The 13453-nt window shown below is 31.0% G+C and overlaps 1 pseudogene; it reads right to left on the bottom strand.

Moving 5' to 3' along the window:
- Positions 1-4031: 4031 nt before the first annotated feature.
- Positions 4032-4875, bottom strand: LOC120091889 (zinc-finger homeodomain protein 2 pseudogene; annotated as a pseudogene).
- Between the last annotated feature and the right edge of the window lie 8578 nt (positions 4876-13453).

Raw genomic sequence — 13453 nt, 5'->3', positions numbered from 1 at the left:
ATCGTGGATAGACTTGGGAGTCTATCAACAATAGAAGTCTATCACTAATAGATTTGTCTATATTTACAATTTTTTTAAATGATGTTATACATTTGATTATTATTTTTAAAAATGCTACCAATTGCAATTACCCTTTAAAAAAGTTACAAATTACAAATTAAAAAAATTTAAAAGCCAATATTCAACCAATGAAGGAACTCCCTACGCATCTTTTAGCGCATTGGGAGTTCCCCTAACTCCCGACGAATAAAATAAGTCATCGGGAGTTCTAGAACTCCCGACGAATGAAACAGGGCGTCGGGAGTTGTTCCTAGAACGCTCGAAGCATAGAAGAGTGCGTCGAGAGTTCCTAGAACTCCCAACACGCTCTTCTATGCATCGGGAGTTCCTTTCCCAACAGATTTTTCCCGATCAAACTCCCGACGATCTGTCTGTTGTCGAGAAAGGATCTCTCGACAAATTTTTCACCATTTCCTGACGATTTGGGACGTCGAGAAAAGTGCGATTTCTTGTAGTATGACCCAACCGTTATTACAAACAATCTATGAAGGGTTAACTTACTAGTTATTGTTATATCGAGTCGACACAATTATATCTATCGTGAGAGGGGTGCAACTACTGGGTTTTAGTGGAGTGATCTGATAGTTAACAAATATTGCTTAGTTTGGTTTAAAGAGTTTAGCCAATTAATCTCAGATCGGGAGCCTCATGATCTGTAGGTCCATTAGGTTCTGTTACTAGCTCACAAACGGACTAAACCTTAGAATAGAGTGATGAGAGAATTTGAAACATTCAAATTCAAATTGAGGGAATAAGTAATTATATATAATATAATTACACGTTTAATTGACGAATTAAACGAAATTGAAGAATAAGATAATATTTATATTTGATTTAAATATTAATTACATGAATAGAGATTCATGGTTATAGAATTGGTGTTTAATTAATTTAATATTTGATATTAAATTAATCTAATTAATTAAATGGTTTAATTGATTATTTGGAATTAATTTTATCAAAAGTTAATTGTTGAGATTAAATTTTGGTTAAAATTAATTTTACAGATTTTTTTCAATTTTTTTTTTAAAATTTGATTTCAAATTAATTTTTTTAGTTTAAAATCAATTAAATTGAAACTAATTGAAAATTAAATTTCAATTTTAAGAAATTGATTTTAAAATTAAAGAAATTGAAAAAATTGGACTTAGTGGGTTTACCCCCATAAGACACTCAAATTCCCACTCAATAATCCACTTCCAATTGCAAGTATATGGTGTCAACTTCCTGTGAAGTTTGATGGCATGCTGAAGGAGAATAAAACTCAGCTCAAGGATGAGACTTGCAAAATTTTTTTTGCTTAGAGTTGGTTGAAAAAGTGTTCTTCAACTTGAGTGGAAAATTTGTGACGTCTTCAAATTTCCTAAATTTCAACTCATTTTGAATCCCACAATTCAATCTGAATTTTTAAATTTCTAATGAGTGGATTTAAACTTTCTTTTAAATTAAAAAAAAATCTAATCAGAGTTTAGTTCAAAAAAAAAAAAAACAGTTGATCCAACAGTCACTTTGCTAAAATTTTTAAAAGTTACTAACTGTACTTATATATTTACATATATATTATTTTTTAAATTATTATTTTTTACTTATAGTCTCCGAATATCATTTTACTTTTTTACACAGTTTAATAGCCCAAGTTCAAATCTGATTTTTTTCAAACTTCCCTATTTTTTATACTTCATCTTCTCCAAATTTTTTTTTTAACTTTTTTGAATTTTACGATCCTCAAAATTTGCAAAAGGTCACTATTATTGCTCTCTCTAAGCTTTCAAATTTCATTATTTTCATCTTATTTTAAAGAAATTTTTTTTATTGTATTATAAGGATTAAAGTTTGTGATCATGTCAAACTTTCATGTCCACTCTTTTTACAATTCATTATGTGTTATTAAAGCTTCCAAACATTGTAACGTTTTGATCCTAACCTCTGAAAATGATCGAAAGTGCTCTTGAACCAAACAAATGAATAAGGTAGCAATTCAACTTTAATTTGTGGAAATAGTCTAAGGAGATTTTTAATTCAAAATCTCAAGAGGCGTTTGCAAAAGTGGATGTATGTCGAGTTTGATCAAACCACTATAAAAATTACACTGTTTTCTTTTTTAACTTTTTTGTAATTAATTTTGCATTTAATTTAAGTTGCATGCTTTAAATTATTTTTCTTGATAGATTAATATTGATTAAATTTAATATTCCATACCTTTATCAATTTGTATTCAAGATTAATTAGAGTTTTTTATTAATTTATATTAAAAAGTATCTAATTAGTTTAAATTGAGCAGACTTAGAAAAAAAATTAATTAGATCCTTCTAGGGTTGACATGTCAATCCAACAATAAACATAATTTATTTGGTTAAAAATAAAGTATATGTTGCACAATGTTTTATAAATTATATAATATTACAAAATAATAACTATAGAATTTTTTTAAAAAAAAAAAATTAAAACATGTTCATAATTAATTAATAATACTTCATAGTTAGCCTAATATTTAGTGCGGTAACTAGACCTAATTTTATGGTTTATAAATATAACATCAAGCAAATTTAAAACTATTGTTTAAATTAGAATTCAATATTTGGAGTAGCTACCAAATACATATCTAAAATCATGGAATATAACTACATTTTAACTGAATTATTTATTTTTAAATTTCTTTTCCGGATTGTCTAGTGCCTACCAAAGCCTTAGGCCTGTTTGGTATAAAATTTGGATTTTATTTAATATTTTTAGATTCACTGAGTTCAGAAATATATGCAGTTTGACAGATAACCCAAGTTCAATTTATGAAAATTGTCTCAAGATTCTGTGACCCAAATAGTGAAAATTTTAGAAACAACATTTTTATATTTTTACTGTATTTTGATTTAGATTTTTAAATTTTAAATTTGAGAATTATATTAAATAAAGATAAAAAACATCAAATACAATATGTCAGGTTATAAATTCAATTTATCTTTTAAAAATATAGTACACTATTATATAATGTAATATAATTATATAATATTACAAAATAATAATTATATTATTTTTTGTAACATAAATTATATTCATAAATAAAAAATTATTTTAAATGACAAAACTGCTGAAAATATTAACAAATAATAACAAAATATCACCGTATATTTGTCAAAGACCGCAATAAACTACTATATATGTCTTTATTACATAAATAGTAGTATATCGGAGTCTATCGCATATATAGAGTGAAATTTTACATATTTGTAAATATTTTTGTTTATTTATCTATATTTGAAAAAAACACTTCATAAATAACTAAACAATAGTTTATTCTCAAGTAAATATTAGTGGATAATTACTACTTTTATAAATATATAGTATCAAACATATTTAAAAAAATACTTAAATTAAACTTCAATTTCTAAATTTATTACAAAACACTTTTAAAAACATGAAATTCAACACTGTTTTCCTTAAATCTATTGTTTTCAAATTTACTATCAAACAATAGTAACTAGAAGTGTTTTTTAACCAAAATTTTAAAATAGAATATAAAAGTGTGAGATTTATAAATTTGGTTTTCTGCAACAACTAACAAACTAACAAAGGATCTTATATACACCACAGATATAATTAAAACTTTTAACATGAAACCCAAATACGTACTAAACATAAGATTAATTTATCCATCTCAAATGTTACACAATGATCGGGACCATAGAACCTAACACACTCTCCAAAACCCAAAAACAAAACCTCAAAGAGATACTACTAACTTAAAAAGAAAGGGATAAATTAATTAACCGCAAGCGAAAATTACTCTATACATTGTTATCTCATACATACTTTAGAGCATTAAATGAAAATCGAGACCTGACATTGAATGATAAAATAAAAACAAGGATTTGAACAAAGTCAAATACTCTGAATCACTATCCGGTCTTAATTTTTAAAATTAAGATGATTTTGAAATACTTACGAAAGATGAAAGATAATAATGCAACTTTTGACAGAGTAGAGTAGAGATATTTTTCGATTTTGCATTTTTTTGCAATTTAGGCTTAGTTAATTGATTAACCAAAGTTTAAAGCAGGATGATCATGGAAAATGAGGATACAAATTAAAAAGGTTATGAAAAGTGAGTTGGTTAGGGAAATTAGTTATGTTTGGATTCCTTACGAAACGTGTTCTTGTTGTTATGCATCCAAACCTTCAACACCCGCCGCTTCACGCCGATTTCATTGCAGAATTCCATCACCGCCGCTTCATCCTTCTTCTGAATCCGCCACTCCATTTTCTCCGCCATCTCCACCATCTTCTCCTTCTGCTCCTCCGTGAACTTTGTCCTCACCCGCTTCCGTCCCGGCGACGACGAAGGCAGCGCCAGCATCCTCGGACCACGCCAGTACGAAATGTACTGCGGCCCCGATTCTCCGTCGTCGGTGATGTCTCTGCGGTGGAAGTTGCGGTGGCAGTTACACGCAGCGCATTTGAGGGCGTCGAGAGAGCCATGGGGTCCAGCGGGCATGAACTCGCAGCACCCGTCGAGGGCGTGGCCGCCGACTGCGACGGCGTGGTTTTTTAAGCACTCTTTGTAGTTGTAGTTGTAGAGGATGGGGTTGGAGTTGGAGGGAAGGTGAGGGCGGTTCGAGTGGACCGGAGATGGGTTTTTGGTGAACCGGGAAAGTGGGTGGATTTTGTCGATGTAGTTTGATGGTGGTTCTACTATTTCCATGTCGTCTTCTTCGTGATCCTCCAACTCCATTTTTGGGGTTTCTGCGATTGCGATGCAAAAGGATGGAAGCAAGGAAGGAAGGAAGAAGAAGGCTTCTTGTTCTCTAGCGTTGGAATGCCAAATTGTTTCACATATTTATAGAAAAATATTACAAATTCGTCTTTTCCTTGTTTTTGAAATATTTTAATTTCTTTTTTTGGTGTAAGTGACTAAATATTACCATATTTATATTTGCATTGAAATGGAAGAGATTTAGAATACACATCCAATCCTATTGAAAATTATGTTTAGACAATAGAGGTAGAGGAAGAGTTATAAAAGTATAACACATGATGCACTCTATAAATTCAGTGATATGTAAGAGTAATTTTGAAATTATTTAAATGTTATGTTTAAAGACATCTCCAAACACATTTTAAATCACTCAAAAATCAATATAATGTTTAATTTTCACGCTTTTAAACTCATTTTCATATCAATAAGATAGATTTTGAATGATTACAAATATTTTTTTTGAGTGATTTAAAAAATAACAGAAATGATTTTAATCGATCTGTGAGAACATTCCTACCATTAGTCTTTTGGATTAAAAACAAGTATGATAGATCTCAACTTCAATTTTGATTTTAACAAGTTTGAAATTTAAATCTGTCTTTCTAAGTTAATAAATTTTTAATTTTGTATCTATTATCTCTCTTCAACATTAAAAACTAATTGACTTATTGGATTTTAAATAAATTTAATGTGCTGAAAAGGTTAAATTTAAAATTTTGTGTCTAAAGTTATGAGTTTTAAAGTCGTGGAATAGTTCAAGGACATATTATAGGCATACAATTAAAAATTTAAGGACCTATATATATTAGATATAAAATATAGAAAATTTAGAAGTTTTGAATATATTGAACACAACATTAGAAGGTAAGAGACTTATTAAATAATTTTTTAAATTTTAAGAAGAAAATACAGGGATGAAAATTTGTATAGTCATGGTCTGATAAATTCTTATAATTCGTTCACTTCATTAGTATAATGTTTACATGTCCAACTAAACAACCTTTTAATATTAACTCTTCGTATAGTTAAATAGACATAAGTGTAATGCACAACCTATTAGAAAATAGAAGAAAAACTATTTTAAATGACCAAATTTCTGAAAATATTTATAAAAATGTAGTAAAATTTCAGAATTTATTAATGATAGATATTGATAAACACCCATAGATTTCAACAATAGTGTCTATCAGTGTCTATCATTGATAGATTATGAAATTATTAGTGTCTATCGGTATTTATTATTGATAGATTTTGAAATTTTACTATATTTTATAAATATTTTGATTTATTTTTCTATATTTAAAAAAAAAACTTACAAATGTATAAACTATTAGAAAAATTTTAAATTACATGATTAAACAAACACAACATTAGTAAATGTTTTAAATCATAGAGCTGTATTAAGCACAAAGATTGAAGTAAAAACATTGAAATCGTCTAGAAAAAGAACAATTTTAATAAAATTTAGAATAAATAAATTTAAAAATCACAAGAAGAAAAAGTGAAAAAGTTAAAAATTTAAAAATTTAATTTATTTAATGTGTAAAAAAATTATTTAAACCTGAAAAGAAGGGAATGCTTTTGATGTTTAGGACAGAGATGGGAATGAATCAAATGTCCAAATCAAACATCACATAAAGACAAAATCAAGGAAATCATTTTTTTGGTCTATTATTGATCTGAATATGAATATATTTTATTTTATATGAAGAAAAGTAATTTTAAAAAAAAAATTAAAAATGATTTTGGTCTCTGCATTCCCACGTCGTTATGTTCATCAGAAGGGAATTTTCTGTCAAATGGGAGAAGTGAATCTTGTGGAAGGATCTCCACAATCAAAAACAATAAAACATTGTCCCCTTTTTTAGAGAAAAAAAACTTTAACATTCTTTTATTCTTATTATTATTTTAGTGTTATTTTAGCTTTAGTAAACTCCATATTTAACTTTATTTTAACCATAATGAAGTAGAGAATAATGTATATAGTTAGGAAGAAGAAAAGATGGCTTGAAAATATATGATAAGAATCAGTAAACAATATGGAATGCTTAACATTATACTAGGATCTCATAGCTAAATCGTGCTAGAACTAACTAGTATCGAGTATAGTTGAGGGAAACACTCAATTTAAATATATTCAACTAGATAATAAATCATATTTATTAGTAAAGAAATGTCAAAAGTTCGAATCTCTATATTTCAACTTTATTATTGTCACTATGGATCTTAATACATGCTATAGATTGGTAACCCAAAATCTCTAGGGATGTGTACCATTTTATTGGCTAACTTAAAAGCAAACTATCTAAAAGTAGTTCTATTTCAAAATACATTTGAACACCTATTTGAGCCACATATACATATACACAAACATGCGTATTATTTTAGACTAGAAGGTAAATCTAATTATATATCATCTAACACTCGCCCTCACTTGTTGAAATATGAAGAAGAGCCAAACAAATGGATAATTAATTGGGGAGGAAACATCATTGCAAGGACTTGAATACCACTTGCTCTGATACCATCTTAAATCACCGATCGATCTAGAAGCTTAAGCTAATTGGTGAAGGTAAATTTAATTATATATTATCTAACAATTTTCTCTCTCTTTCTTCTCTTCTTCAATACCTATCTTACTCTCCTTCCATTCTCTAAATCTTTAAAACTAACAAGTTCAATCAAGATATATAGGCTATAGTAAGAAGAAAAGAGAATGATAAAACCACCGAGGGACCTTATGATTCAAATGTTTTAATAAAATTGTAAGTTAGTAGTTGAGTGTAAGTTAATATGTTTGGATTTAATGCAAAAATAGAAAGATACTTTGAGAATGTTAGTCATAATTTTAAACAACCGAAGGGAGGAAAAAATATGTGTGTTATCAAATTTATAGCAATTTTTTTTTTAAAATTCTTTTTGCACTTTAAGTTAGTCTATTATTGTGGTCAGTCAACAAGATTTTCCATGATCGAAGTGTTCGGGTTGATAGCTAAATCTCGTGGCCTTGTAGTTTGTAATTTTATTTGTACAAATATTTTATTTATTTAATAAAATAAGAGGTATTTCATTCGACATTTTAGTTGCATTAACTCAAAAACTAATAAACTAAGATCAAAGGTTATCTAATGTAACTTAAACATGTATATGGAGACATACAGGTAGATTTTTTTTAAAATGATAACTTAAACGGTTTGTAGTAGATGGATAAGATTGGGTACTTTATCCTGATGACACTACGGATGCGACCCGCTTTGTAGTTGTTACAATTGTTGTAAAGTGCTACGAATGATCTGATCCTGATAATTCATATGGAGATATGTGAGTGGGTGTATCTTAAACGAAGAGTTTATATAAGATCAGACTACGAAATGTATAGTCTCTCTTTATAACACCGTTGTTAGAAGAGACTTACATTTCACCAGAATGACCATATGTGACTTAACCTGAATCCTGAGTGAGTTGTGAGCTCTTATCTATAAAGGCGGTCCTTTGATCTGTATGGGTGAGAGTGGTCAATTTTCACTACTACAAAAATTGGATTACTTGAAGTTTTTCCAATTTCAGATATGTTGGGATTGGTGTCCTAATTCTCTCAGAGTCTCGTAGTTTGTAAACTTTGTACACATTGTTATGCATAAAATAAGAGTTATTTTATTTGTATTTACTTATATCCAATAAACAAAGATACGTGGTTATTGTATGTAAACTTAAGCATGTATATGAGATATACAAGTGGATCATGCCTTAAGTAATAACCTAAAAGGTCTGTAGTATAAGGATAAAGAAGGGATACCTTATCCTAGTGACACTACGATACGACCTGCTTTGTAGAGGTTTATAAGTGCTGTGAACTACTACAGATGGTCTAATCCTGATTATTCATGTGGAGACATGTGAGCAGGGGTGTCCTATACAAAGAGTTTTTATAAGACCGGACCACGAGATGATTAGTCTCTTTATATAACGATGTTGATACTTGAGACTTACATCTCACTTAAATGACTATAGGTGACATGACTTTAATCCTGAGTGTTTTGGAAACTTCTGCCTTTGAGGGCGGTCCTTTGATTAGTGTGGGTGAGCGTGGCCAGATTGCCAACTCAATAAGCCTACCTTTTTAGGGTTTTGTCTGATTGGAGAGATGGGAACTCAGTTACACAATACGGAATTCACTCCTTCCCTGAAGCAGGGGTAAGTTAATAGATTTCTCCCTTAAGGGCTGATTCTAGGTCTTGAACATAGTGGCCACATCCTTTCTTTGAAAGAGAGGATCCAGTCATAGTAGGACTATGACTTATTGTTCATTAGAGGAATCAGTGGTACTTAAGGAGTTAGATGTAACTACAGGGGAAAAACGATAAATTGGCCTAGTTGTACTTACGAGCGATCTGTAAAGGGTTATCGCACTATTGATTGGTTGATATGGACACAAAAATGTATCTGTAGTGAGAAGAGTATTGTTGTTGGTCTTTAGTGGAGTGTCCGACAGTTAACGGATGGTGGATCCCGTGACTGAAGAGTTTAGCTATTCACGTACCGTTGGAGCTTCAGGCTATAGGTCCATAAGGTCCCCTTGGTAGCTCAATGGATGAATCATTTCTTGGGGTTAGTTTGAAGTGTTCAAATCAACAAGAGGAAATTCAATTATATATGATATAATTGGTGTGATGTATGAGATACATCAAGTGGAGGATTAATGTAAATATGATTTACATTAAGTGCTATAAAATAGAAAAAGAACTATAGTTTGTATGTTTCATGAGATGAAATATTAAAATTATAGGTTATAAATATAATATGGTAAGTTGGTTATCATATTTATTTATAATATATTAATTATATGATAATTAATTTCTTTTTCTCTAATAACTGATTGAGTGGGAGGTTATTGGTGGTTTTATGGTAATTGTGAGATAAAAGGAAAATTGTTTTCCTAAAATTAGAGTTGCCACTTTCGGAAAGAACTCACGGATTAACTATCAAGTAAAAGTGTTTCACTAAGCGATAGCTGATAGAGACTAAACGATCATGGAGCTTTCACTATACGATAGTTCATTTAGCTAATCGTAGCTAAACGATCGTGTGGCTAAGTCTATACGATAGGCTGCTATTTACTAATTGATTGAGCACATCGTCTATATGATAGGTTGTGTTATCTCCCACTTGCTCGACCGTCTACAGGATCATTGTCCTTCAGTCTCTTTCTCAAACCAAGATTATATAGAGCCTACAACTCCTGGATTCTCACACTGAGAATACCAAGATAACCATTGTGGTGGTGTCTACTCACTTTGTGAATCGAGTGTGACTCGATTGGTTTCGTGGAGGTCATTTATTATGTTCGTGATGTTGCTTGTGTTGTATCAGTCGTTGTATTCGAGCATTGCTATTCTTGGACACTTAAAGATTGATCGAGGGATTTGTGAAGAATGTTTCTTCAAAGGTATGCATACTTTATCCCTTGATACTCATATAAGCATGCTGTAATTTATAGTTTTGCATGACCTGTTAGTTTTTGTTCTTAGACTGTAATTGATTTTGTTCACTCGAATAGAATTTGGAATGACCTCTTTCGCTGCTCATGGAAATCCTTATATTTGATTTCCTTTAATTGGTATCAGAGCCAGGTCTAAGTTTCCACTGATATTCCAAATTTCACTTCTGTTTTGAACTTCTTTTACAGTCATGGTGGGTTTTTAAGGTTTCTACATTGTGTTTAGGTGTTAAATGTGTTTGTGGATGTGTTGATGAATATTTACGGGTTAATTGCCTCTGTTTAAAGCTTCTTTTAAGATTACAAAGTGTTAATTTATAAGGACCTCTGCATTTTTGGGCATAATTAACAAGCAATCGAGTCTGTAATTCCAAGTGTTTGAGTTTGTTGAGTCGTTCGTGATGAAGTTTCAAAGCATGAAGATGTGGTTCTTATCGAGGAAGAAGACCAAAAGTTAGTCGTATCGTGTAGCCTCAGATAAACGATCATTGAGGTTTGGCTAAACGATCGTGTAGAAAAGTTCTACGCGATCGTGTAGTATTTACTAAACGATCGTTTAACTAATGCTAAATGATGGGGTAAAGTGTTTACTCTATCGTGTAGCGTTGGTTGCTCGATCGTGTGGACGCTGGAGGTAAACGATCGCATAGAGCATTTAATGCTCATTGTTTAATAAAAGCTACGTGCACTAAATGGTCGTGTAGTTAGCTTGCCTCATCGCATAGTCACTAACTACACGATCATCCGGTATACGATATCTCATGCTTGCTTAACGATCGTTTAGACGATTATGCTTCACCGCATCATAGTCGTTTAGATTATCGTTTAAGGCTTGCATTGCACATGCGCGATGCACGATCACGTACCTCATGCTTCATCGCATAGTCATGGTACACGATCGTTGCTAAACGATCGCTTAAACTCAGGAAGCTTGGTAAACGATTGAGTAAAGAGTTTACTCTCTTGTGTAGGCGATCACAAGGATTTGGTACACGATCAAGGAAATGCATTTCTTCGCCCGGACGGTTCAAGACCTGGTTCGCCTATTTGAACTAGAGACTCATTGCTCTTTGTAATAGTTAGCTTTGTTTTTTGAGGATTTGAGGCTAATTATCCCGGTTCATCAAATTTTATTTAATGTACATGAGATGTATGTTGTTTATATGCCATAGTGTATGACATATAGATTTAAAACCCACCTTAGGTCATGTATTTGATTCATGCATCATATATTATAAGTGTTATAATATAGCTTTTTGGCATGATGAAATTACAAGAGAGCATGCGCATGCATCATGAAATATAAGAGTTATATTTATACATGCAGTAAGCATATTCATGCATCATCTTTATATTATAAGTGTTATAGTATAAGGGTGTATGGAAGCATCTGTGCTTGGTTCATTGCTTGGTTGTATAAGTGTTATATAAAAGTGTTATGTCCTAAAAACTTGCAGTTTGTAAAATGATAAACATTTTCTATTATCAATATACTTGTTATTGATTTCATAAATTGTATGAAATTCTAAATCCAATAAACTAAGACCAATGACTATTGTATGAGTACTTGAACTTTATGTGGAGACATAAGAGTGAATCGGGTTCGAGTAAATAGTCAAAATGATCTATGGTACATGAATGAGGTTGGGTACCTTATTCTGGTAACACCATTGGATGCAACCTACTTTGTAGTTGTTACAAAGAGTTGTAAAGTGTTACATACGATGTGATCCTAATTCATACATATTATGACATGAGGAGTGGAGGACTAAGAAATAAGTCACTCTTACTTTATAACGCTGTTTACTGTTTAAGACTGACTATTTCACCTAGATGACATAAGTTAACTCGATCTTAATCTTGAGCTAGCTATGAATTCCTGTTTGTTCGGGATTATCCTTTGATCTGCAAACGGTGAGAGTAGTCCAACAGCACTACTCAATAGGCTTACCATTTTTGGGATAAGATTGGATGAATAGCTGGGGACATAGCCTTGCAAGATGAAGTTCATGCTTACCCGATTTAGGGATAGGAGAAAGGTTGTTCTCTTAAGTACTGAATCCAGGTCTTAAACAAGGGGCCCTACCCACTCACTGGGCCGAGAGAGTTTGGTTTGGTGATTAGATCACAAATCAGTTGTTTATTAGAGGATCAGTAGGGACTTGAGAAATAATACGTAATCTCGGGGGTAAAACAGATATTTGACCCAGCCGTTATTACGAACAACCTGAGAAGGGTTAACGTGTTGATTATGGTTAAATCATGTGGACATAATATATCTACAGTGAGGGGAGTGCAACTATGGGCTTTAGTGGAATGACCCATTAGTTAATAAATGAGGATTAATTTGGTCTAATGAGTTTAACCAATTAATCTCGGATTGTTGGAGCCCATGATCTGTAGGTCCACGAGGTCTCCCTACTAGCTCATAATGGATTAGCTCTAGAATAATGTGATAAGTTAATTTGAAACGTTTAAATTAGAATTAAGGGAATTAGTAATTATATGAGATATAATTATGTTTAATTTTAGAATTAAACGGAATAGGGGAATTTATATATTTAAATATGATTTAAATATATAAAGATGGATATGTGTTAAAATTAATTTAATATTTGATATTAAATTAATTAAATTTTATTTAATAATTAATTTATGAAATTAATTACATTTTTCATTTTTTAAAATCAATATAGATTTTATAAAATCAAAAATTGATTTTTTTTGGATAAAATTGAAAAAGGAAAAGAAAACTAAAACATAAATGGAAAAATGGGGTTTTCCATTATCCATCACTTAACTAGCTCACACAATAGCAACCATTTGCCTTGTCTTCTCCAAGCATGACCTGCAACTCATGCGGCTCTTCTCTTTGCATGTTGATCTGCAATATAATGAGAAGATTGGAGTGAAAATCGAGCATGCAATCTACAAAATTTTGAGAGAAAATTCAGTTTGAAGAATGGTTCTTCAACAAGGTTGCTGTGAACTATTCTCCTTCATCCCTTGATTCAGGCTTGTTTTGAGTCCCACAACTCAATCTAAAGCACCAAAAGAATAGTGAGGAAGATCTTGAGGTGGTCTACAACAAGATATGGAGAAGATTGTAGCTGGAGAAGGAGCTTTGAAGAAGTTCTATAAGAGAT

The sequence above is a fragment of the Benincasa hispida genome, chromosome 11 (genome assembly GCF_027475165.1).
Source record: "Benincasa hispida cultivar pf3 chromosome 11, pf3_genome.v1.1, whole genome shotgun sequence".
Classification (NCBI taxonomy): Eukaryota; Viridiplantae; Streptophyta; class Magnoliopsida; order Cucurbitales; family Cucurbitaceae; genus Benincasa; species Benincasa hispida.
The sequence above is the reverse complement of the archived record's forward strand: the minus strand, read 5'-3'. Positions and strand labels throughout refer to the sequence as shown.